At 36.5% G+C, this 27,781-nt stretch overlaps 1 protein-coding gene across 3 annotated transcripts in view; it reads right to left on the bottom strand.

The window, feature by feature from the left end:
* The window catches only part of NKAIN2 (sodium/potassium transporting ATPase interacting 2), a 684,788-nt gene that overhangs the window by 230,680 nt on the left and 426,327 nt on the right, over positions 1–27,781 (bottom strand). The window contains exon 1 of one of the 3 annotated variants that reach the window (XM_072643210.1): positions 19,798–20,447. The exons of the other annotated variants lie outside the window; for them this stretch is intronic. The gene's annotated coding sequence lies outside the window, so the exon portion shown is untranslated. Of the gene's footprint in view, positions 1–19,797; positions 20,448–27,781 lie in introns of those variants that run through there. 3 annotated transcript variants of the gene reach the window in all.

Raw genomic sequence — 27,781 nt, 5'->3', positions numbered from 1 at the left:
CTAGACCATTGGAAACAGTTCTGCAATCATTCACAAGGCTCAATGGGGTCAAGAACCCATTAGAGAAGACCCTTCCCAATATCATTTCCGAACATGAAAATATCATAGTTGTCTCAGAGGCAAGAAATCAACCATTTCATTTTCCTTCCCTGTCATAATCCTGTGGCTTTTAATTGGTACCAAAGTACAGGGACCTTGGCAATGAACAGTTGAACTATTTTGCATAGCTTCTACTCCATGCCGCTTGAAGAACCAATGAATGGAACACTGAATGAAATGATTATCTCCATAATTTTTTCCCTTCCAATACCACTAACCATTACTCAAGTGAAATGTGCCAAGAGCTTATGGTATCTACAGCAGGTGTTGAATAGAATTGAATTAGAAGGCTTAGAAAATCCCAGGATCTCATTTTGATCCATAGTTTTAAGCTATTTCATACTCTTCTTTCCATTGAAGCTCCTAATGGTTTTACCACATGGTATTTCTTTTAGTCATTTCCTGGTAGAGGGGGGAGGGGAAGGAGTGAATCAACATTATATATCTCTATTCAATCACCTACCCACAGTTCTAGTCCTAATTTCTATTTTAATCATCTCCAACTGCCTACAGGGCATCTCTAGATGTTCTTCTGCTACCTCAGATCCCACACATTCAACACAGATTATTTCCTTGCCTACTTAAGTTGCTCCTGGTTTCTATCTTTACTTGTATATGGGAGTTCCATTAATACATTGCAGCCTTACAATTATCTCTGACCCTTCATTCTCTTTCACCTCTCATATTCAAACACTGATCAAGTTTTATTAATTCTATTTTTACAATGTCTCTCACATCTGTGAGTGACTTGAGAACAGAGACTGTAAAGGACTTGAGAGCAGGGATAGTATTTTGCTTTACCTTGTATCTCCAGTGGTTAGCACAGTGTCTGGCACATAGTAGGTGCTTGACAAATGTTAATTGACTGAATGACACCTGTCCTTTACTTCCTCTTTCCATTGCTACCTACTAAGTTCAGATCTTAATTATCACTCAACTAAAATATTAAAGTAGACTTCTAATGAATATTCTCAGGTCTATTTCATTTATCACAAACACGTTGGCATCCTAGAATAAGTATTTAGTTATAAATCTACTCTTTTATTCATTTTTTTTCAGTGGCTCCCTCTTGCCTCCTCAATCAAGTTTAAGTTCCCATGCATGGCAGTCAGGGCCCTTTAAACACTTATAGCAAAATAATTTTCTAGCCTTTTTGGACATCCCATTTATACTTCAGCCAAACTGGACTACTCTCTAATTCCCCAACTCCTATGCTTTCCCAAGGCTCATGTTATGTTCTTATCTATGTAGTCTTCTCTCCCTCTCCTCAACTCTTGTATTTCTATCCATCTCTTGAAGCCTTCTTCAAATGTTATTTTCTATGTAGAATCTTCCTTGACTCCCCACATGGGTGAAGACTTTTTTATATTTAGAGCTCTCAGAGTAATTATTGCACCTTTCTAATGCACTTATGTAATATAATGATTTATAGTTACCTCTGTTGGTCTTTCCTCTATTAGAATGTATACTCTGCATATAGAGTGGTCTTTATGTTTATTGAATTTCATTTGACCAATACTTAATGTTCACAAAAAACTACAAACTGACAGTTTGACATGGTAAACAGAACACTTGAGCTGGTGTCACAGAATCATAAAATTTTAGAATTGAGATAGACTTTAAAGATTATATAAGTGGAAGAGATTCCTTATTTTACAGATGAGAAAACTGAGACTCAGAGTCTTTAAACGTTTCTTGTCCTCAAGTTCTCCTAGTGGGAATCAGAAGACTTGGGTTTAATTCCTTATTCTATGGTTGATTTGTGTTATTTTGGGCCACTTAACCTCTCTAGATTTTGCTTTCTTTTGCTCTCTAGATTTTGGCTAGCAAACTAATGGCATTATGTAATTGATGGTGTCATTGTGATGAAAAAGCAACATGGTAAACCCTAAAATGTCATATAAATTTGAGTGTTTTGGAAGAAATTTGGAAGAATACTCTATAAATGGAATCTAAAAATTATGTATATGAAAATGAGTAAATATTCAAGATAAACAAATATAACAAATTCAGAAATTATAACATTATTTTACAAATTTAAGACCAATGGAATAAGTGACTAATTCTAAATTTGACTATGGTAACTATTGCAAATGATGGGATGAACCTAAAGGTAACAAATGAAATATGAATGTTGTATTCTTACACCTGATGGATGGCCAGGCCAGTTTCCTATAATGGAGTTTTTCAAAAATTCATACTGTCTTTGGCTCATTTTCCTCCCAACCATATTTAAAAGGTGTGGGAACCATTTTTAGTTAGTTCATTTGCAATGCTGGCAAACTACATATCCCAATGGCAATGACAGATCTTAGAAACAAATGATAACTAAAGCCACAGAAGAAATCAGAGCTGCTCTTCCTGGGGACTACAACTTCCTTCCTCATCACCATGAAATAATTTGTGTCTTGATTTGCTCCAAAAAATAATGAAATGAGAAAAGAAGTTCTTTCCTTTATTATTGAATCTTAGAATTAGGAGATACCTCAAAGGATGTACGGTTCAAACCTTCCCTGAAAAAGAATTCCTTCCATTGTATATCCGACAAGTGGTCACTCAGGGCTCAAGACACTTTGTGAGCATGAAACCAGCACCTACTGAGGCAGCTCATTCTATTCTTGGATAGCTCTACAAGTTAGGAAGTTACTACCTACATCAGCCCAGGTTTGCCTCTCTACAGCTTCAACTTACTGCTATCACTTCTACCTTCTGGAACCCAAACAGATATTCTTTTTCACTCTTTTTTACAATAAATAGAATTTACATTCCTAAAGAGGAAGTAGCTGGACTGAACAGCAATCAGCTGCTTATCCTTCAAGAAATAATAATATAGATCCGCAGAGGCTGTCAAGTGCGAAATAATGAAAAAGAGACAATGACTGCTGGTTGACCATTCCTGGTTTCAATTTTTCAGACTCTCATGGAGGGGAAGAGAGAAAGAAACAAGTAGGAAGGGTGCTATGCCATTCTGTCATGCAAGAAATAAAGGAAACTCGAACTTTCTTCTTTTCTAACACACCTCTAGTTCTTAGGCTCTGAAGAGTTTGATTTTAAGATGGGCAAGTGGCACCAAGATGGAAAGAGATGAATGAGTTTACTAAACTTATTTAAGGTTTTCTGAATACTTTTTATATATCAATTAATCAACCAATGTTAATTATACATATATAGCCACCAAAGAATAAAAGCTTTTGCGATCTTTCTGTTGTCAATTTACCAAATTTAATCCAAGGCAGTATAGTGAATAGAACGCCAGACTTTGAGTCAGGAAGGCCCGAGTATAAATCCTGTCTCGGGCATGAGCAGTGTGATCCAGGACAAGTGCCTGAAACTCTTTCAGTCTCAGTTTTCTCATTTATAAAATGGCATCTACCTCAAAGGGTTGTCATGAGGATTAAGTGAGATACTCTGTATTAAGCTGTATATAAAAGCTAACTATTCATAATAATGATGATTCAATGATGATAATTTTTATTATTTAAATACTTGAGACCACTAGTTTATAGTACAATTTTGCTTGGTATGAGCTAGATGAGAAGTGGATTTTAAGGTTTTATTTTTACTTTATTCTTATGGTAGGTGGTATTCACTTTTTAAGTGGTAAGATTTGTCTCTTGTCTCGGCTTATTCTGGCAAATATGTAGATCAATACTTCTTAGAATTTATGGAGACAAATATAAATAGCCCCCTAAGTCTAAATAAAACATTGCTAAGCCTATGGTCCTATTTCATTTGGACTGTTTCCAAAGTGGTGTGTGCACCTCTTATAACATATAAGGGCAGAGAGCTACTAGTGGAAAGGTCAATGTCTAGAAGAAAACATTAAGAAGGCAAAGAAACAACATGCATCATCTTTTTTTATATTTATAGAGCACTTATCTCCTTAGTCTCTGTTTAGATACAGGAAAGAAGCGTGATCTGATGAAAGAGTAGGATAGTAGAAACAGGAACTAGGAGCCCAAATGTGAGATTGAACCTAAGGGAATAAATGGGAGCTACATCTCTGAGGGACAACTCAGACCATTAGAGGATGGGTAGATAAAGGGAATATTAGAGGTTATCAACTTAAAATTCCTCATGGTGTAGATGTGGAAAGTGAGGTCTATCTAAATTAAATCATTTGCCCAAGAAGATGTAGACAGCAATGTGAAGCACTCAAATCCTCTGGCTTTACATTCAGTACTCTTTGCATTTCCTCTTCTGAGAAATCAATCAATATGCACTTATCAAGTTTCTACTGTGTCTAAGGCACTGGGCAAGGATTTGGGGATGGAGATAAAAAAGAATCAAACAGATCCTACACACAAAGCAAAAATATGCCATGACCTTGACAGTAGCCATGAGACTGGGAAGAAAGATGCTTTGCTCAAGAGAAAGAGCTACTATTGTCAACAGTATAAAGTCTAATATTACCCCATCCTTACTTCAAACATTTTCTTTTAGATACATTCCTTACCTCATATACTCTTTAGGGAAGCAAGGTTAAGTAAAGAAGTGAGATGCGGCGTGCTATAGCTGGAATTAGCTCTGATCAATAATGATGATAATGATAACTAACATTGATATAATGCTTACCATGTGCTAGGAACCATATTAATCACTTTATAATTATTAACTCATTTAATTCTCATAACAACCCTGAGAAATAGGTGCTATTATCCCTATTTTACAATTGAGGAAAACTGAGGCAAAAAGAGGTCAAGTGACTTATCCAGGGTCATGCAAACAGTGTTTGACCTCATACAATTGTATGAGAGATCTGGAGCTCTATTTACTGCAACACCTACCTGCCTCGTGGGCTTGAATCCTGGTTCCACACCTAAGTACCTATACAATGATGGGCAAGTTAGTTAGCCTTTTGGAATTATGATTTTGTAATCTAAAAATTTTAAATAATAGTTTTTACTTCTTAGTATGATTATCAGAATCAAATGAGGTGCTTTATATAAAACATTTCTTAATGGTACAGATATACATGAATGTGAGTTTATTATTATTATTATTTTCTCCTAGATGACACAGTGGATAGAGCACTGGGCCTGCAGTCAAGAAGAAAGAGTTTAAATTTGGCCTCAAACACTTTATGAGCTCTGTGACCTTGGGAAAGTCACTTAACCTTTGCCTACGTCAGTTTCCTCAATTGTAAAAAGGACATGATAGCATCTACCTTACAAGGCTGTTGTCAAGATTAAATGAGATAATATTTATAAAAGGCTTAGTATAGTATATGGCATATAGAAAGGGCTTAATAAATTGTTCTCTCCTTTTTTCCTTCATTTCTTGCTTAGTTCCTTCTTGCCTGTCTGCCTGACCAACTTAGTGCAACTGGTGTAAGCTATGATAATTGAAAAAAGTTAAAAAGATAGGAGAAAATAATTTTTGGGTTGGAAACAGAACACAGGATCATCATAATTAAAAAAGTTATTGATGACTTCTGTTTAGATGATGGCAGAGGGGAAAGGATAAACATCAACAAACTTGCTGCACCATTTCTTTGGCAGTAACAAGCTAAATGGAATGACATGATGTCTGAAATCTTTTACATTCTACCAATGGGATGCCCAAAAATAGTGGAAGAAGATTGGTTATTAATTATATTAGATGCTCTTTCTACTTCTGAAGACTATTTATTATCTGCATAATGGACAAGGAAACCTGACCTTCCAGTGATTTACCAGTATATCTAACCTACTAGTTAAAATGACTGAATTAATTTAGAAACATATGTCATAAAATGTCCACAAATGGATCTCTTAGACCTCGAAAATAATAATATGCCCATACTGTCAACTATTCCTTGTAGCTTTTTAATACTGTATATACTGCTTCAATAAAAGTGGTATTTGGAGAAGATTATATATAAATTCACAGAATCAGGGCATTTAGTGAATCTCCTTAAGAGTATCAAAAATCACTTAAACACTGGTGAAAGGGAGCAATTTTCATAATTCTTTCTTCACCAGTGATTGTTCAGAACCATATCAAAGGGAGTCACTTGAATTTATTTACTGAAATTAAAAGATTTCTACAAAAACCCAAGCACTTTAAAAAAACCTTTTTTTAATAGTTGGGGGGTGGGGTAGGGAGAAGAATGCTATAACTATGTATTTTAGCTATGTGATTTTGATCAACTTTGCTTTTTCAGTCCTTCAGGGCAGAAAGAAATTGAAGTTTCACTTAGTTCCTAAGGCTAAATACAGATCAGGCATATCCAATTCATTTTGTTCTACATACAGTAATTAATTCACAGGTAAGGAGAGTGCTCTGTTTCCCCTGGTGATACACTGTCACTTAGCAAACAAATGAAACTGAGGTTTTATTAACACCATAATTTGATTTCTCTCTTGTTCACTCTATGCTAAATGTCTCCCCAAAAAGAGAGCAGAACCAGCCTGAATTCACTAAATACCAAATGACAGGTGATCATATTCTGGATTTAGGTGGAACTTAAATGAAATTTCCATAATTCTTTTTTTTCTTTCTCTTTCTTGAAATTTCTATGTTCTTGTGTCTATTTTCTGTTGTGTTTGACTGAGAAGGATAATGGATGTATAGAAAGGATGGAATCTTAACAATAATCTAATCTAATCTCTCCATTTTATAGGTGAGGAACCTGAAACATAAAGAAATTAAGTGACCTGTCCAAGTCTGTCAATGAATCCAGCCAGGAGTCAAACTCATACTGGAGCATCTTAAATGATTTTTAAAAAATTTACATTAACTTCTGGGAAGATGCAATATGTATAAGTGTGGATCAGTGGAAATTCTGATTTATGTCAGGACTGTACATATACAATAGACAGATTAAATTTAATCAGAAACTTTGGTTCCATTTTGGTGAGAAGTACCAAATAAGTATAGTCTTTATTTTTTTTCTCTTGGGACAAAAGATGTATTGGTTTACGTAATTCGCAGTGAGGAAATTCCTTTTATCAATTCTGGTTAACACCTGACTTGTCACTCACAGGGTTAAATGGTTCTTGGGGGGCATCGTGATGTTAAGCCTCTTGCCCATGGTCCCACAGATCTTATATCTTAAAGGCAGGACTTAAAATTCAGGACTTCCTGATTCCTGAGTTGGCTTTCTAGTCACTATGCCAGTTGACCCTTACATAAACTTACATAGCATAAATCCCTGGAGTCCTTAGTAACTCCATTTAAAAAATGGAGAGAATAATATTTTCCATCTATTAACTTCACATGGACTGACTGACTGTGGAAAGATAGTTAAATTACTTTTCCCAAGGGAACAAAACAAATAACTCAAAAGTACCTTACTTGTACCCTGGGGAATTGACCTAGATTTTTACATTCTTATTTAGCATTTTGTGGAGTTGTTTTCTTCACTCTAATTAGGTATTCTACAGAAGACGGATGTTCAGGTTCATGTCCAGATGCTGAATATAATACCAATAATAGCGACTGGACCAAATGCTTGAAAATCAAGATTGAGATAAGGTTAGGGAAAGAGAAAATTAATTAGGAATAAATTAGGATGCCTACTAGAGTTGGAATAACTAATCATTTATTGATTGAATTTAACATGTCTCTATTGAACATTTATGTTCACAGCACTAAGTTAGACAACATTAGGGATTCCAAAGTGTTGTCCTGATTCTTGCCCTAAAACAGCTGATAATTTGGTAGGAGGATAAAAACAAGGACTCAGATAACTATTATATAAAATATAATGTGGTTAGTTCCATAAGCGGGTTATGTGCTGGAAGTTCAAAGGAAGGAAAGATTCTTTTGTAGGGGTGGGGAATCTATGGCCTCGAGGCCACATATGGCCCTCTTGGTCCATTTAGCGAAAGGGCCACACTTGAGGATCTGGAAGGCCACATGTGACCTTAAGACTACAGGTTCCCCATCCCTGGGCAGAAGATCAAAGGAGGATTGATAAAGAGGGGATGTATTTCAGGGGATGGACAGATGTGGATGAGATCTTAGAGGTTGTTCAATCTACCCTCCTCATTTTACAGGTAAGAAAACTGAGGCCATAGGACTTAAGCAACTTGCCCAGAGACACACAGATGATGTCTGAGGTGGGATTTGGATCCATATGCTTCTGACTCCAACTGTAGCATTGTATCCATTATAGCACTCTTAGACAGATTTTAAAGGACGAATAGGATTTAGACAGAAGTAGAGATTGCAGAGACAAAGGAGAAAAGGTGGAAAAGCCTGTCTGCTTAGTCCAAAGGAAGGGCTCTGCATCACACTATGGAAGCTACCAATAGATTTATTCCAAATGAGATATGAAATATTTTCTGAAGTAATATCTGTATTTTCAAACATTCCTTGAAAAAAGAAGTCAGATGGCATAGCAGATGGAGAGTTGGATTTGGAGTCAAGATGACCAGGATTCATGTCTGATTCTTATTAGCTGTGTGACCGTGGAAATGTCACCTACATTCTCAAGGAATCAGTTTTTTCCTCTGTAAAATGAATCTGTTAGACTTGATATCTGATTTCCCTTCTGACTTTAAATATAGAATCCTAGGATCAAGCTTGCTGGTCATTTATTTTTAGTACAACTTTTTGGATTATTTTTTGTGAAAACTTGAATTTTAAGGGATTAAAATATTTCATTTATCACTCATATAATTTGAATGATCATTCATCTAGATTAGAAAATACCTCTATGAAACATTTTATGGTTTTCCTGGTGGAGAGTGATTTGTTTTTGTTCTGCTAGTTTTTATGTTGATGACTTTTAACCACCTTCTCTGTTTATAGGAATCCAGCACACATTCTGTGGATTGAGAACCAGGCTGTGTAATCTTGTTCTTTGTGATTGAGTAACTGGGTAAAATCAAATATATCCTCCCTAAGACATAGTTATCCCTTCTACAGAAACTTTCCTCAATGTGGTTTTGGTATATTGGGGGTCAGCATATGAAATTAAATGGGAAATTTTGGGAATTTTCTGGAAGCTGTAGACAACATGTGAAGGCCAGAAGATGACACAGACCCTATGATCAATTATTTAAGCCAATTTTACAGTACTGTACTTTAAATACCCGATAAAAGAAAAATAATCAGATTTCTCTGGTACAAGGGGAGGGCTAAAAAATTTCATGCATGTTTTCCAGATCACGGGGCACCACACCCCAACCCCTGCGATATAGAAGTGATAACCGTATGGAGTATTGTGTGGGACAAATATCCTGAAAAAAATAGAACAAAAAGAAGAGGAAAGAATAGCCTATTATGCCAGAGTGGTGGCAATAATAGGAGAAGAGATAGACTAAATTTTTGATGTGATTGTTCTCATCTTGCGCTGGGATGATGAACTTCAAAAAGATGAAAATACCTTATCGATATTTAGAAGCCTTACCTGAGAAACTGGTACATAGCTCTTTACAGAACCATGAAGATGATCAAAAGAGTTTTGTTAGCCAGGATTCTAATTTCATTGACTCAGGGAACTCTTGTGAGGGGAATGCCCCCTCTATTTCTAGAGAAACTTATGTCCTTAGAGGATTGTCTGGCCACTGAGCCAGCCATTCAATGACTTGTCCGAGATCTCTCATTCAGTATATGGCAGAGGGAGGACATGAATTCAGGTATTGCTGATTCTGAGTTTGGTTTTGTGATAACTCTCAATAAGAAGTCAAAGCCAGCCATTATCCCATTCCCTTCAATTCAGGAAGGAATAGTCAGTGTGGTACTAGGTAGAAAAGGTACTTATGCTGTGTTCACTAAGGAAGCTTGTGTGTGTAAGTTCATCCTTCTTTGCTGAAGAAGACCATGCCATCAGAGAAGTGATGACATGACTTGCACTTGACTTTGTTTTGAGTGAGTGAGGGCTGTGCAGGTCACCAGCCTCACTTCTCCTCCAGAGCCATCTGAATCCAGAGACCTGATATTCATCAGGATGACTGGAGATGACCCAGGATGAGACAGTTGGGGTTAAGTGACTTGCCTAAGGTCACACAGCTAGTGAGTGTCAAGTGTCTGAGGTGATATTTGAACTCAGGTCCTCCTGACTCCTGTCTGGTGCTCTATCCACTGCACCACCTAGCTGCTCCAAGGAAGCTTATAAATAACTGAGCATTGCATCTTTGGGACTTGTAGTTCCTTAGGATAGGAGGAACTACTTGGTTTGTTTCTCCTGCATAATAAAAATTTTCTTTTTAATATAGTGAACAGTATGCTTGCTAGTCAGAAGCTAGGCTCAAGAATCAGGAGAACATTAGACACAGTAACAGCAACATTATGTGATGATCAACTATGATTGACTTAGCTCTTCTCGACAGTATCATGATCTGAGACATTACCTAAACAGCTGATGGGAAATTCTGTCTGCATCCAGAAAAAGAACTGATGGTGTCTGAATACAGATTGAAGCATACTATTTTCACTTTCCTTTTCTCATTGTTTTTTCTTTTGTTCTGTTTCTTCTTTCACAACATGAATAATATGGAAATATGTCTTACATAATTGTACCTATATAGCCTACATCAAATTGCATAGCCTTAGGGAAGGGACAGGGGAAGGAGAAAGGGAGATAATTTGGAACTCAAAATTTTATAAAAAATGAATGCTAAAAATTGTCTTTATGTGTAATTGGAAAAAAATAAAATACTATTTACAAAAAGAAGCTAGGCTCAGTAGATTAAAGGATTTTCCTTAGGAATCCTGGTTTGGGAGGTATAACATATACATTTCATATATATGAAAGTACATAAATCCCTTACTCCTTCTTGGGGTGGGCGTAATAGTGTATTTGGCTGATAAGAGAGATGCTAATACAAAATGATTTCCTAATATGGCATCATTTGATCAGTTCTCTTGTCTTAAAACAGACACTCAAAACTATGAATTTACATTTTTGAATCCCTAACTGTTAGAAATGATGATTTTTAGCAAATCTAATATCACTGCACCTTTTCCCAGCCCTATGCTCTAGTGATTGAAGTTTCATGTAAGAACAGGACAAAGAATAAACTCCTCAGTTCTCATGGCAATGTCTTTGTTGGCTTATAAAGTGAAGTTCTCAAGAGAGAACTTGTCTTAGGCAAATAAAGAAACCATATTAAATTGTGTCCAGGGCCTTTATAGTCTAGTTTTTTTGTTGCTTGTTTTTAGAGTTAATGAAGATTAAGGGAAATTCTGGAGTAAGAGAATCATAATATTATTAAGGCTTTTTTTGTGGATGAACAGAGTAAGGAAGATTAAAATTTGTCCCTCTCTTTTGATATTCTAAACATTGCCAAAAGTTGTAAAGTTTGAGTATTAGGAGTTTGATGCCCTTAGAGTAGAAAAAAATAGTTATCTTAACACTGATTTGTAAAATACTGATTAGGATAAAGTGTACCTAAAAAATTCTTTGAAATACAGTAAATTTATGGTATTACTTAATCATATCCTGCAGTGTCATTTATAAAAGATCTTTTATGCAATGGACCAGTGGAAAAATTTCATGATGTGCTTTAAGAAAAGGTAAATGAACTAATAATTACTTGATTAAAATGATTTTCTGAATCAGTAGTTCTGCAAAAGTCTGGAATTTCATCAGTATTTAAACTTTCTCAACTGATGCTAATTCAAACCCCTCCCTGCCTTTGTACATTGTTTCATGGTTTGTTGTTGTCAAAATAATTCTGATGATGAATTTGCCCAACCTCCTGCTGATGAACCTCTCCATATTTAACTAGATTGGTAATCAGATGAGAGACAAATTGTCTCTCTTCAGATGACTGACATACTGTCCCTTGGCTTTACCTGTTCTGGGCACTGTTGTTGCTTAGCAGGAGTCCAACTTGATAAGATCTGTTACAGTTTGATCTCCACTGACATAATCTTTGCAAACACAAGGACATTTTTATACCATAAGAAGATTTCTCTATCATCCAAGAGATTGGGGCATTGGTCTCCAGAGAATTCTTAGGAGATAGACCAGAATGTTGGACAAGGCTGTGATTCAGTTTTTGTCATGGTTCTGTGTGAGACTACCAAGTGACAATGAAATCAAGACTAGAACTTAAGTGAGGGCAGAGGTTTAAAATTAGAAAATAAAAACACTGAATCATGCTTTCACATTCTAAACTATCATGACAACAACCATAAAAAACAATGACATCAATTTCAATCTTGAAAGTAGGTATTAAAAATTCAGAGTGCTAATGGCTACTATATTCCAATATTACAACAATGTTATGATTTTATTGATTTGAATGTTCCTTCTTCCATCTTTCAGATTGGAACCATTTTGAACCTTTTCAGCATTAAGCATTTCTTGCTGATGCCTTTCTGTAAGTCTTCCAAGGATCTACCCAGTGTGTTGGATACATTTCTCTGGCTCAAGATTTTGTGGTTACAGGCAAAAATGCCATTGTAAAACTTATTGATATATTTTGATTTACAACATTTTCATTTCCGAATATCTCCCTTCTTTTCCTCTGCCCAGTGATCCCATGGCTTGGGGAGAGAGAGAGAGAAAGGGGAGAGAGAGGGGAGAGAGGAAACGTAATGAGAGAGAACAGAGGGGAGGGGAACAAGTAGTTAAGCAAAAGTAACACACCAACTAAGCCTGAATGTACATATAGTGTACATATAGCATACATAGTATTCCACACCCATGAACCTTTACCTCTGCAATGAAGGAAGGGGGTATATTTTAAATTTTTTTCATAATGTACTTGCTTAGTCACTATAATGACACAGTGCTCAGTTTTAGTCTTCTTTTTGTAGTTTTTTCCCTTCATATTGTGTTTGTTATGTAATATTCTTTTTCCTGGTTCTATTTACATTACTTTGCAGATGACATTCATTTTGAAAGAATTTTTTAAAGTATTATAATTGTTAGTAGAATGCCTAACATTCATTTTAGGCATTTATAGAAAATAGTAAATATCATGGCATGTTGACTGAAACTAAAATATACCTGTTTCACAACTGGTATGCCACCTGCCACTTCATAATATATTTTAAATTTATGTAAAATCGTAATTTCTTCTGAGATACACTATTTGGGTTGCATGATTTTTGTAGCCCTTTTAAGATTCTCTGTTTCCCTAACTCATGAACCTAGCATCTGTTTTGTTGTTATTGTTATTTTTGTTCAGTTGTTTCAGTGGTGTCCGATTCTTCATGAGCCCATTTGGGGTTTCCTTGGCAAAGATACTGGACTCGTTTGCCATTTTCTTCTCCACCTCATTTTTTCAAATGAGGAACTGAGGCAAATAGGATTTAATGACTTGCTCAGAGTCACACTGATAGTAAGTGAGGCTGGATTTGAACTCAGATTTTCCTAACTCCAGGCCCAGCATTCTACGTGCTTCATAGCCACTCCTAGAATCTATTTTAGCTATGCCTAAATATAAGCATGATTCATACCATCTTTAGATTGAATATTGCACCACTAAATTGTTGTGATGGGGGATATTCCTTCCATGGTTCAGCTCTATGGGTTAAATCCATTGAACACATTTATTAAGTGCCTCTCATGGTTGTGAATTTGACAAATAAAGCTGTTAAGTAATTTATCTTTGGAAATAACCATTGCCTAACACTGTGTCCAATAACTTGAGCATATCTGGTCATCCCATGGTAAGATACATTGAAGCCAGGGAGTACTGGAAATGAGCTTTCATGGATCTCCTTATACAACTAGTATAATCATCAAATTCTAGAGTTGGAAGACACCTTGGAAGACACCTTAGAGCCTGCCTAGACCAACTCTTACACTTATGCAGATCTGGTAATTGAAGTCAAGAGAGATCAAAGGTTTTGCCTAAGTTATATCTTGAGGGGCAGAATTTCTGCTTTGTCTCTTGTTCTACCTTAGTCATTAATCAAGAACTAATGTTCCTACTTCAGAATTTAAACTTGCGTCTTAAGTCCCTTTGTCCCATTTTATCTCTTTAACACTTTACTTCACATGTTAATTTTCCCATCATTATTAACAATCACATTCATTTGTACCGTCAATTATAAACAGAACTCACTGACTGGTGATCAGGTTTAGTCCTATTGTAGCTCAAAACTCTTCAACTCAAATGATGGAAGAGCCTCATCCACCCCTAGCAGTGGAGATTATAAGCATATAATGCCATTCCCAGGCAGCTAGGTGGTTCAGTGGATAGAGCACTGGTTCTAGAGTCAAGAGGACCTGACTTCAAACTGAGGCAAACTGGGGTTGCATGACTTGCCCAGGGTCACACTGCTAGCAAATTTTTCAGTCTGTATTTGAATTCAGGCATTCTCAAGTTCAGGCATTCTATTCACTGTACCAATTAGCTACCTATTGTTAAAAAGTGTTTTGACCTAGAACAAAACACAAAGAGCAAAATTTCTATGTGAACTAAATCAATATCCCTTTTATTTCAAATTCCTGACATTTTATTACATTTCTAAAATCTTATAGATAAAAACTTTACATATATGTATATACACATAAATAGTTATTCATGGAAAGTAACACTGAATATTTCATGACCCAGAATACAAGTTTTAGAACAAATGCTTCACCGGTGTTTAGAAAATAACTTTACTTCTGTAGTCTGCTTGGCAAAATTCAGATGTTAGGCTAATGTTTGGCATCATGATTCCCTAGACTCAACTGTAGTGGTTGATCTCTTACATTCTTTTTAAAAGGGTTTTTGTTGGGCACATAGATATTATACATAAGCTGTTGTCCCCAATTCAAAATTTTTTTTATCTCAGAACCAGGATAATGTTGCTAAATATTGGAGATTTCATATTTATATATTTGTATCTGTAGTTAGATACGGATATATAAATCTCTATATAGATACAGATAGACATCTCTATCTAGATGCAAATATTAAGATTCCTTGATTGCATTCTTATAGCAAAGTCCTTGAAGCTTAGGTACAGTAAAAAGGAGTGTTTGCCATCCATCAATAGCTAATCTAAGCATTTACTATTTGTTGTATCAAACTCCTGAAATTCTCCATTGCTGTGAAGACTATTTCTAACCTTGTTTTAATTCTCCCTTGGAATACTGTTGATTCTCTTTTTTAGAGTTAAATTTATATCTTTCTGGCTTCAGGAGGCTATTCTTATTTATTTTGTTCAGTGAAACCTCTTTCAAGCTTTTGAACCCAAGTTTTTATGAGAGACTAATGAATTTGAGGTGGCCAAACATACACACTGCTAAAAGGCTTTGAGTTCCATATGAGCAAGGCAAGTTTTCTATGCTAGTTAAGCCCTTAAGCTTAGCCTTGGAAAGTTATTAACATTATACCAATATCCTTGTGCTAAACGAGATGAAAATTTCAATTCTTAGGCAATAGCCTGTATATGTCTATGCGTCTAACAGTCAAATCCTCTTAAAATTGATCCTAGGGAATAAGGGTGCAAGGCATTAGCCTGACATATGAGTTTTACCAAGTGGACAAGAGAAAATTTTAAAATATTAAAAAAAATATTGTTGAAACATTCATCCTAAAATCTGTGTCCTGTGTCATGATAGACTCAATGTTATTTGCCATAAATAACTAAGTAAAGCCACTTTTGTGCTCAAATGCTTCAGGGGTTCTTTATTCCTTATGAAGTAAGGTTCAAATTTCTTGGGTTGAAATATGAAGGCTGCAATTTTGGTACTACTCTATCTTCCCAGCCTTATTTCACATTGTTCCTTCCATGCACTCTATGCTGAACCCATTGGACAGCTGTCTTTTCTCTGAATACATCCTGAATTTTCCTGCCTCTCAGTCTTTGTTCATGAAATTCTGTGCCTAGATTTTTCTCCTTCAATCCCCTGCCCTTGCGACTGCTGAATTTTTACTATTTTTAAAAAAATTATTTATTTTCAGTATTAAGTTTTATGCCTATATTGCCCCTCCCCAGCCCAGGGAAGTATGTATTCTGATTACCCTTTCCTCCAATCTGCCCTCTGTTTCATCATGACTCCCCGCTCCCCCACCCCGTCCCCTGCCATCTTATCCCTTTTCCTTCTATTTTCCTACAGGGCAAGATAGATTTCTATACCCTATTGCCTATATGTCTTATTTCATGTAATAACAATTTTTACTATTCCTTTTTGAAGCTCTGAGTTCCACATTCTCTCCCTTCTCCCTTCCCCATCCCCCCTCGTTGAGAAAGCAATTCGATATAGATTATACATGTGTAGTCATGCAAAACACTTTCAAAAAGTCATGTTGTGAGATGAACCATATTTCCCTCTATCCTATCCCGCCCTCCATTTTTTCTATTCTTTCCTTTGATCTATTTCTCTACAAAAATGTTTGCTCTTAGATTATCACCATCCCCAATCTGCAGTCACTTCTATTATCCCCCCTCTTTTTTCCCCTTCTCACCTACTTTCCTGTATGGTAAGATAGACTTCCATCCCCATTTGAGTATGTATGTTATTCCCTCCTGAATCTGATTGAAAGGAAGGCTTAAGTATTCTCTCTCATCTTCCCCTTCTTCCCCTCTATTGTAAAAGCTCTTTTTTCCCTCTTTTATGTGAGATGATTTACTACATTCTACCTCTCCCTTTCTATTTCTTCTAGTACATTCCTCTCAACATTTAATTTTCTTTTTAACATATCATCCCTTCGTATTCAGCTCACCTTGTGCTCATTCTCTCTCTTTCTACATGCATATACATGTACATATACATATATACACACATATGTCCCCTCCAACTACCCTAATATTGAGAAAGGTCTCATGAGCTACAAATATCATCTTTTCATATAGGAATGTAAACAGTTCAACTTTAATAAGTCCCTTATGGTTTCTCTTTCCTGTTTACCTTGTCATATTTCTCTTGATTCTTATATTTGAAGGTAAAAATTTCTATTCAGCTCTGCTCTTTTCAACAAGAATGCTTGGAAGTTCTCTATTTCATTGAAGTACCATTTCCCGCCCCACCCCCCTCCCCAAAGTATTATACTGTTTTGCTGGATAGGTGATTCTTGGTTTTGATCCTATCTCTTTTGACCTCTGGAATATCATATTCCAAGCTCTCTGATTCCTTAATGTAGAACGTGCTAAATCTTGTCTTATGCTGATTATGTTTCCATAACACTTGAATTGTTTCTTTCTGGCTGCTTGTAATATTTTCTCCTTCACCTGGGAACTCTGGAATTTGGCTACAATATTCCTAGGGGTTTTCCTTTAGGGACCTCTTTCAGGAAGTGATCAGTGGATTCTTTCCATTTCTATTTTACTCACTGGTTCTAGAATATCAGGGCAGTTTTCCTTGATAATTTCTTGAAAGATAATGCTTAGGTTCTTTTTTTGATTATGCCTTTCAGGTAATCCATTAATTTTTAAATTATCTGTCCTAGATCCATTTTCCATGTCAGTTGTTTTTCCAATGATATACTTCACATTGTCTTCTATTTTTTCACTGGTTTTTTTTTTTGTAATTTCTTGATTTTTTATAAAGTCATTAGCTTACATTTGCTCCATTCTAATTTTGAAGGAATTATTTTCTCAAGTGAGCTTTTGGACCTCTTTTCCCAGTCTGCTTTTTAAGGTATTTTTCTCCTCGTTGGCTTTTTGGACCTCTTTTGCCATTTGAGTTAGTCTAATTTTAAAGCTGTTATTTTCTTCAGCATTATTTTTCAATTTCCATTAGCAAGCAGTTGACTTGGTTTTTCATGATTTTCTTGCATCATTCTCATTTCCCTTCCCAATTTTTCCTGTACTTCTCTTGATTTTCAAAATCCTTTTTGAGCTCTTCCATGGCCTGAGACCAATCCATATTTTTTCTTGGAAACTTTGGATGCAAGAGTTTTGGTTTTGTTGTGTTTTTCTGGTTGCATGTTTTGATTTTCCTCATCACTATGACATAAGAAAATACCTTGCCACCAAGAAAGTAAGAATCTGTAATCTGTTTCCTTTCTCTCCATTTGCTCATTTTCCCAGCCAATTACTTGGCTTTTAAGCTCTCCAGAAGCAGACTCTGCTTCAGCAGTGGCTACCACAGCCCTGGAGCTGGGGCTGGGGCCAGACCACACTCCCGTCTCAGCCAGGTGAGAGACCCTTCTCACTGACCTTTGAAACTGTCTTTGGTATGTCTAGGTTTAGAAGTCTGCTGCCAGTGCTTCAGTCTCCTAAGATCTGCTCCAGCTCTGTCTCCACAGTGCAGCCCATACCGAACTTTCCTGTGCTCCCAGCTGAGTGTGATAGATGCTTTGTGTTGATCTTCTGGACTGTCTTGGACTGGAACTTGCTTCAGTCTGTCATTTTGTGGATTTTGCTTCTCTAGAATTTGTTTAGTCATTTTTTACAGGTTTTTTGAGAGTTTTTGGGAAAAAGCTCTAGCAGGTCCCTGCTTCTATTCCACCATCTTGGCCCTTCTTACTATTTCTTTAGAGTCTAATTCAAATACCACTTCGTTAAGCCTTTCTTCAGTCCCTATTTGGTAATGACCTTCCTCCCTCAGACCTTATATAATGCTTGATTTTCTACATCTCTGGTGAACTTATCATAGATTGTTTGGTATTATAATTTTCTGTGTATGTGTCATATGCCACTGCATATTCAGTGCCCACGTTAAAGTAGCTAATTTAACCTTTATCTACTAGTACCCAGCACAATGCTCTGAAGAAGGGAGAATAACACAGGAAAAAAATTTTGTTAATGTGAAGAACTTCCTCCCACTCAGATCACAATATTTATCTATGATTTAGTAGCTAAGTCCTAGGTTGTTGCTACAGCACACAGACATTAAGTTACTTACCTAATATCACATACCTCCCAAATACAAGAGGCTGGATTTAAAAACATATCTTCCTGACTCTTAACCCAGCATACTATCTCTAAGCTAGATACCTCCCATATTTCACATGAGACATTTAAAAAATAATTAGTTTTCGGGTCATCTTAGTGTCATGTAACTTTTGCTTTTGAAGGGACTTTAAAGATTACTCAGTAAAACTCTCATTTTATAGATAAGAAAGTTGAGACCAAGACGTGTTATATGATAACCTCCAAAATCATACAGTTCTATTTCTGTTATATGGGACTACTAAGACCAAAATGGATGTTGAATGGGTGCGAAGTACAGGAACTGTAGAGGATCAGGAGAACTATCCCATACTTTCTAGGGAGAATCAAAGCAAAGCAGAAATCAAATCATTGAAAGTGAAAAGAATTTATCTTAGCCTGTTATGATTTCTTTTTTGCTTTGATTTTGTATTTATTGTTTAGTCTTGAGATACATTTGAAAAACTAAATTTGTCCACAATTATTTTAAGTCAGCGATTCTATGGGATTTTCCTAAAGGACTGGACTGTCCATATATGAAATTTTACTTTGTGTTCACTTTAAACATACAATATTCTGCAGCTGAGAGGAAGAGAATATTTCTTTTGATGTGATTCAGTAGACAGGCGGTAGCCAATAAAAGACTCTTTTCTCCTCCTGCCAATTCTTTCATATCTTTCAAAGCATCAACTGCTCAGACAGCACAATTCAATGCAGAAAACTGACATCCCAAAATGCTGGTGTGACTTCTATAGTTATGTCATTTTCTGACTTATTTGTCAGGCTTAGAGTTTGATATTGAAGCATCTCCTTGGGTTAATATATTTTTTACTTGGTCACTTTCCAAAATATATTTTCCCTCTAAAGAGGCAAGGAAAGTTTATTATAGACCTTAAGATTTATTTTCAATTGTGAGGTCATACTATTCAAGTGAAATTTATTATTATTGTTATTAATTATTGTGTTTCCAGTTTCCTAAGAGAAAAATAAGGTACTTACTTCAGGTACATATTATATAAAAGGAGTGGTCCTTTGTCTTAAGTCAGAGACCTTTCAGTAGTCCAGATGGAGCTATCCAGCTTCTGGTACTGAAAATGATTCTAATACTTATGACATAACAATGTTATTTTTGAAGACTGTGTGCTGAGACTTTTAAGAGCTCAAGGGGAAAAAAAAAGCTCATTTATGGGACTGTGTATCCCTTGTGTACCCCTGGTTTTCAGGTAGTTAATCAAAAGGCTGGTAATAATATAGTGCTCATGTTCTAATTACACAATGAAATTCTCTTCTTCGAAATGTGATGATTGTAGGGGAACTTGTTCCAGGTATTCATGGGAGTAGAGGCAATTTGCCTAATTTTTAAAGAGACCTTAGAAATAATGGATTCTTATTTTAAACATGCACAGAGGACATGCATGTCTTGCTTGAAAGGCACTTTTAAATGGAACCAGCTGGCACAGCAGGCAGTCAGAAACTAAAATCCATTGGCTACATGGAGTGAATTTTCTCCTTGAAACACAAAATGATACTGCAGCAATGACTTCTAAACACTACATGCAGACAACTTCTGTGCCTTCTTTCACTTTCAGTGAGTATTCAGTCATTTTGAATAAACTTCATTCTCAGAACAATCTACTGATATCAGTGAATTCTTCCACACTTCTTCCACATTGGGGTATGGAATACTATACAAATCTGTTCCTTACCCAGCCACAACACTTTACTCAGATTCTCAACGTTTTATTAGAAGAATTTCAGATTTATTTATTATTTTCAGAGATCAACTTGGTCTTTAAGAAAATCAAGGTACATTGTGCATTTTCTTATTTCAGAGAATATCCACATAAAATAGAAGCTACAGCCAAGAACTCTTGATTCTATTAACATGAATATTAGAAAATGCTGAGAAAAGGAAAAGTGGGAATGTCAGCTTTCTTTCTTCTGCATTTCAAAACCAATATGAAAATAATGAATAAGCAGGTACAAATAACCCTGACATTTAAAGCCCTCTACCCTCTGGCTCAGATGTACATTTTTTTAGACTTATTTCATATTACTCCCTACATGCTCCTTGCCTTTCAGCCAAACTGGTTTACAAGCTATTCCTCCAAACTGAATATTCTCTCATCTCTATGCCCTTTCCAAAGCTAAATTCTGTGTTTAGAATACACTCCCCTCTGACATTGTCACTTAGAACCCACACTTTCCAATGGGAAGTGTTATATAAACTAAGTAGAATGAAGGGGAATATATATATATATATATATATATATATATATATATATATATATATATATATATATATATATATATATACACACACATACATTTATACATACATACACACATGTATACATCTATATATATGCATATATTATGCATATATTACAACAATGTTTACAGAATTAGACACATCAAACCAAGGAAAAATAATGCTGTTTAATTAAAATGACATTTGTTGAATGGAATGGAACTGCATAGTATTTAAAACATGCACGATTTAATTTAAATGAGCAGATATGTACTCATCTTATTTCTATTAAAGTTAGAGTAAAATATTTGTTCCTAATGGAAGCTCTCTTTCTGACTCAAAAGAGGAAACACTTTATTTTACTTTGTTTATATACCCAAATCACAAATCAAAATAGTTCCATCTCATCACCCGTTTCTTATTCAGGTCCAAGTTCTAGTAAGAGTATAGCAGTTTAGGTGTCTGCATTTGACTGGTCATTTGAATTTTATAGACAATATGAATACAGAGAAGCTCCAATTCTTGAATATCTTTATGGATAATATGGCTGCTCAGCAAACTTTCCCCCTCAGATGAATGCTGTTTAAGACAATGTGTCCTATTCGGGTTACTGTCCATGTGAACATCCAATTTTAGGAAAAAAGCTTCTAACCATCCTAATTTCAAACAATATTTTTTCTATTTTGTCTTACTTAGGTTATTTCAGGAGGGGGAAGAAAGAAAGGTGATCAGTAAGGGGTTTGTCTGAGACATTCCAGCTGCCCAAAGATAATCAGGCATGTAACCACTGACTGTACATCAGGAATTCTAAGTATTCTTGCTGAACTGTGTTTGTTTACGACATTCTTTTAGGATCTCATTGATGTGTGTACTCCCTGTACTGATACAGATCACAATCCATCCATGTCTTCTCATTTTGAATTATACTTGTCTATGTCTTCCCATAAATTCTTCATGGAACATCTGTTTAATGTTCTGGAATTCTCTTATATCTTTAACATTTGAAAACTAGTAGTATAACTCTAAGATTCTTTATCTGTGACCCTTTCTAATCCTTATGCATCCTCTTCTTACTGTGCATTTCCTTGATAATGTCCTTTATGTCACTTCTTGATAAAAAAAAAAAAAGATAGGTCTACTGTGTATCTTTCCATTTCTCTTTTGAGTCACTCACCACTTTGACTTTTTTGGAGCTTTTAGATGTTTATTGTTCCATGATCCATAAACATCCATCATCATTAAAATATTTATGTTAAAAATAGTTCTGTCCAGCCATGTTTCCTGCCATCTTTCCATTTCATAATATAACTCAATAGTTATATTGAGTTATATTATATGTATATATATATATATATATATATATATATATAAATAGTTATATTGAGTTATAATATGATAGTTATATATCATACATGGTGGTGCAGTGGATACAGCACCAGTGCAGGAGTCAGGAGGATCTGAGTTCAAATCTTACCTCAGACACTTGATACTCACTAGCTGTGTGACCTTGGGCAAGTCACTTAACCCCAATTGCCTCATCCTGGGTCATCACCAGTCATGATGAATATCTGGTCACTGGATTCAGATGGATCTGGAGGAGAAGTGAGGCTGGTGACCTGCACAGCCCTCCCTCACTCAAAACAAAGTCAAGTGCAAATCATGTCATCATGTCTCTAATGGCATGGTCTTCTTTGGTAACAAAGGACGAACATACACATAACTCAGTAGGAACTCACATGTCATAGTCCATGTCAAAAATAGAATGTAATAGAAATATTGGCAGATCTGTTTCACTTCCCTTCTGATTGTTGGCCTTCTATTAATTTTATCTATATGCTCTTGTTATGATCTGGCACAGGTGGTTCTAATTCTAAGCTTTGTGAAAACTCATTTTTTACCCTTCAACTCTATTATTATTCATAGTGAAGCTATTAGAAATCTTCTATCATCTTTACTTAGTGTCTTGTAAAATAATTTATGTTTTAAATCACAATTTTACTTGGCTGCCAAGTCTCTCCCCTTGTCAAAGAGTGTTTGCTTGTTTTAGTGGATGAAGTTTCTTAAACTTCTGCAAAAAATGGTGACAAATTCTATGTCTTTTTTTTTTGTGCCACTTTTGGCGTAGTGATTTATTTTATTAAGTTGGAGCTTATAGAATTAACCTCACTCTTCTCCTAACTTGACTTTGACCTTTATTCTAACTGAGAGTTATTGCATAGATGGTTCATTTTAAAAATACTTCTAAACCGAGAACCTTTTCCTCACTTTTATGATATAATTAGTTTCATTCCTCCCCTCTTTCCCTGCCCAGTGTTGCTGGATACTTTCCATGTACAGTACCTTCTGACTTTCTCCTTAAAGAAAGCAATTATGTTCTAGCGGTGTATGGCATCTGACTATCAGACAAATAAATTTTACTTCTTTCATTTTTCTAACATTTTCTTTTCATTCTCCCCACCCACCCACTGTTAAAGTTAACAGATAGTACTATATTTGTTGACTTGGTTTGTAGGATCTTGATAAATTATTAAAAAAATTTCTTTACAGCTTCTGCAGTAGATGTCATTGCAATATTTGTAATTATTTTCATGGTGTTCTTTTTGCTTATGCTTCTCATGAGTTCTGCAAGGTGAGATGGTTAAATGTCCCATGAAATGATGTTTCTTATTACCCTTGAAAACACAATAAAATCAGTTTTGCCAAACCTTATTTGCTCCTCCAAGGAGAATCTACAATTCATCCTTCCATCTAGCTGCAACATCATTTTGTCTTCTGGTTTCACTTACATGTCAAGATTAATATGATACAGTTACTTCAATAGTATGTCAATTCACTCATCACTGAGCAAGGAGCTTACGTTTAGAGTACTAATAGTGAAGTGCATATTTATAGGTTATCTAAAATTTTATGATTCTTAGCCCTGTTTTGTATCCTCTCACCTTTCTGACTCTTTTTACTGTCTCCAATGAAATAGCAGGGGCCTCTATTGCCCATTTTTCTTTGTTTCATAGTCAATAAACATTTTTGATCATCTTTTATGTGCTAGGCACTTTGTTACATATTGGGGATATCAATGCAAAAAAAAAAAAAGACATTCCTTGTCCCCAAGGAGCTTAAAATCTAATAGGGGAATGCAAAACACAGAAGGAACTTGCAAAGCAAGAGGGGGCAGGGAGAGAAAATGTACAACGGAAGCACGTTGTGGATGCTAGTCAGAGAAGTTCCTAAGTAGTGCATCCAGGTAAGAAATGAGCACCTGAATCTCTAAGGGATTATGTAGAAAAAACCTCATAATATGCTTAATAAAAAGCTTTTGAATAGTAAGAACTCATAGCAAATGTTCCAAAAGTTTTCACATCTGAAGGGCAGTAGTAGGTATGGACATGATGATATGTAGCATTTTTCTTCTCTAGACTTTGGAGGTTATTGAAGTAAAAGTTACTGTCAGGTCTAAAGATGGATCTGGAAGCAAGAGCCTAAATAGAAACAATTTTTCTGGAGTCAGGGAGGGATTCTAGCAACAAGGGCATCCAGAAGAGTAGATTCTTGACCCTGTGTATTCATAATACCTTTTTGCTCAATTATTAATATAATTTTGCTTCTTAATAGAAGATCTTCCTCACCCATTAATGGACCTGCCCATTAAGGGGTGTTTGATTAGGGAAGATTTTTAGGAAGGCCCATACCTTTTGTTAATTTTCTAATGAGGCAGAGGAGCCAAGATGGTGGAGTAGAAAGACACACATTTGCTAGCTCCAAACCCACAGCCCATAAATTACCTGTAAGGAAGAACTCCCAACAAATTCTGGAGCAGCAGAAGCCACAGAACAACAGAGCAGAGGAGATTTCTGTTCCAGAGAGACCTGAAAACCTGATGCGAAAGGTTCGTCACGCACCCGGACCCAGAGCAGAGCCCAGCCCTGCCTTGGCGGCGCGGCACTGAGAGGAGCAGATCTGAGCAGGGTTCTGGGACAGGATCTCCAGCGTGGATCCCTCCACCCATAGGCCCCAAAGGTCAGTGAGAGAGTCTTTTTGGCTTGCCAAGAGGGGAGCAGGATGTCCCCATAATTCAGGCCCCCTTGGGAGGCAGCAGTGGAGGCGGCAGCAGACAGGCGCTCCCGAAGCAGGCAGGAGCTCGGATCCATTGTTGTCTCCTCATAAACCCCCTGAGGGAACTGAGCCCCATGTGGCAGCCCTGCCCCCACCTGAGCACCTGAACTTAATCTCACACTGAATAGCAGCCCCGCCCCCACCAAAAGCCCTGAGTCTGGGAAGCAGCATTTGAATCTCAGACCCCAAGCTCTGGCTGGGTGGATCTGGAGGCTTGGTGGGTATGGAAAGGAAACTCAGAAGTCAAGTAACCGGCTGGGAAAATGCCCAGAAAAGGGAAAAAAAATAAGACCATAGAAGGTTACTTTCTTGGTGAACAGATATTTCCTCCCTTCCTTTCGGATGAGGAAGAACAATGCTTACCATCAGGGAAAGACATAGAAATCAAGGCTTCTGATCCAAACATCCAAAATAAATATGCAATGGGCTCGGGCCATGGAAGAGCTCAAAAAGGATTTTGAAAATCAAATTAGAGAGGTGGAGGAAGAGAAGTGAGAGAGATGCAAGAAAAGCATGAAAAGCAGGTCAAGACCTTGCTAAAGAAGACCCAAAAAAATGCTGAAGAAAATAACACCTTGAAAAATAGGCTAACTCAATTTTCTAATGAGGCACTGGTTCTCAAGTGTTGTGATGCTCTCTGACTCTGAAAGGTGTATACATACCCTGAGATGAGGTTTTACTTTAGGGCTTGCTCTTTGTGTGTTTGACCAGACAAGACTCTGGGCAGCCACTGAGGAGCCCCCCAGCTTTGAAAACCCAGATGTTGGTGTTTCTCTCTCTGGTAACTATGTATGTTTGTAATGGTCAGACAGTTTGATCTGTCTGTTGATCTGTGATGTGTGTATTGCTTATGTCAGACAGTTGGAAGCCATGCCTTTTGATTTTGATTTCTCTGTATTTTCTCTGAAGTTCAGGGTGCTGGCTTTTTCCCCTGAACTAAGTGCATGATACATGTGCTTGATTAAAGTGATTGTTGACCCCTCAAAACTTGCTTTACTTTAAGGAAAACAGATCAAAGAGCCTGTATAGCAGGCCCTCCTGTGTATGACAGGGACATTGCTTTTACACCCTGAGTTCCAGACCTAATAAAAAGTTTTGCCTCTCTAACATGGAGATTTCGGTAAAAAGTAGGAGCTGTGGTCACCTCACTCTTTTAAGGTTATTAATACTTTCTCACCTCAAGGGCTAGACTTGGAAGCAAAAGCTGAAGATTCAGTCAAGATGTTCATTTCTCTCTGATAGCTAGGCTTCTTTTTTGTTCCTTTCCCTTATTTCTTCCCACGTCTTGACCTGACTTTTCACCTTTTTCTCCAGACCCAACATTCCATTAGTTTTTTAATTTTTTTCTACTTCATTCCCTTCTGCATAGCTTTTCTTTGCATGCATATGTAACAGGAGTTTTATGTAACATGTATAGGCTGTCCAGGGAGGATGAGAACCTCTTTTGTGAGGGCTTGCTGATCTCTTCTTAGGGGTGTTTATCCACTTTTGGTGTCTACCTTCATCCAACTCTCGTTTGTGACAAGAAGAAGCTGTAGCATGTGCAGTGGCCATATCCTGGTGAAACTGTCTTGGCAGATGGGCTAAACCAGGTTGAGGGAAACCAGTACCTCAAACCTTTTTTGGTTAGTTAAAGGGATGTTTACCCCAAGTAACTGAAGAATTTCTCCAGTTGAATGGACAGATGAGAACAATTTTTTCCAACAGATATGAAGCCTCAGGTTCTGTGGAGCACTTAGTGTTTGGTCAGGTAATGCAAATCAAAGATGCATCCCAAGCCATCTTCTGTCATCTTAATTTTTCTCCTGCCACTGGACTTCTATGACTTAGGAAGAGAGAGAGAGAGGCTGACGACTTTTTGTAATTCTGTCTCACAAATCTAATTCACATGTATGACGTGTAATTTCAAGGTGGTGTCACTGGCCCTCTTCAAAAATGAAGGACAAACAACAAAATGCAACAGGGATAAGAGAATAATAATGGTTTGCAGGATAGCTCTAATTTTTAATATCCTTTTTGACCAACTCAACACCTGTGATTTCAATGTAGTAAAGAGCGCTTAGTAAGGAAATTCCTTCTTCTGGTGCAGATGGGCCACTCTTCTGCATGTAATTCTTCCCAAGTTGTCTGGGAGATGGCAAGTGACTTTACTAGAGTTACACAGCCAGTATATGTCAGAAGGAGAACTAAGACTAAAAGACCTGCACTCTCAATGTATTATACTATACATCACAAATATTTTTAATTCATAAATCAGGGAAAAAATTTGCTGTTAGGTTATAGAGTCCTATACATACATACATACATACATGTATCCATACACACATGTGTCTGTATCTATATCTATCTACCTATAAATTTGTGTGTATTTGGAAATTATAATTTATGTGTATTTGGAAATTATGATCCCCTTAAGTGACATGGGAATAAAATGTGTGTGCTTGTCCTTCTTTGCTGAAGAAGACCATGCCATCAGAGAAATGATGACACGACTTGTGCTTGACTTTGTTTTGAATGAGGGAGGGCTGTGCAGGTCACCAGCCTCACTTCTCCAGAGCCATCTGAATTCAGTGACCAGATATTCAACAGGATGACTGGAGATGACCCAGGATGAGGCAATTG

Source organism: Notamacropus eugenii, chromosome 2, assembly GCF_028372415.1.
Source record: "Notamacropus eugenii isolate mMacEug1 chromosome 2, mMacEug1.pri_v2, whole genome shotgun sequence".
Lineage (NCBI taxonomy): Eukaryota > Metazoa > Chordata > Mammalia > Diprotodontia > Macropodidae > Notamacropus > Notamacropus eugenii.
The sequence above is the reverse complement of the archived record's forward strand: the minus strand, read 5'-3'. Positions and strand labels throughout refer to the sequence as shown.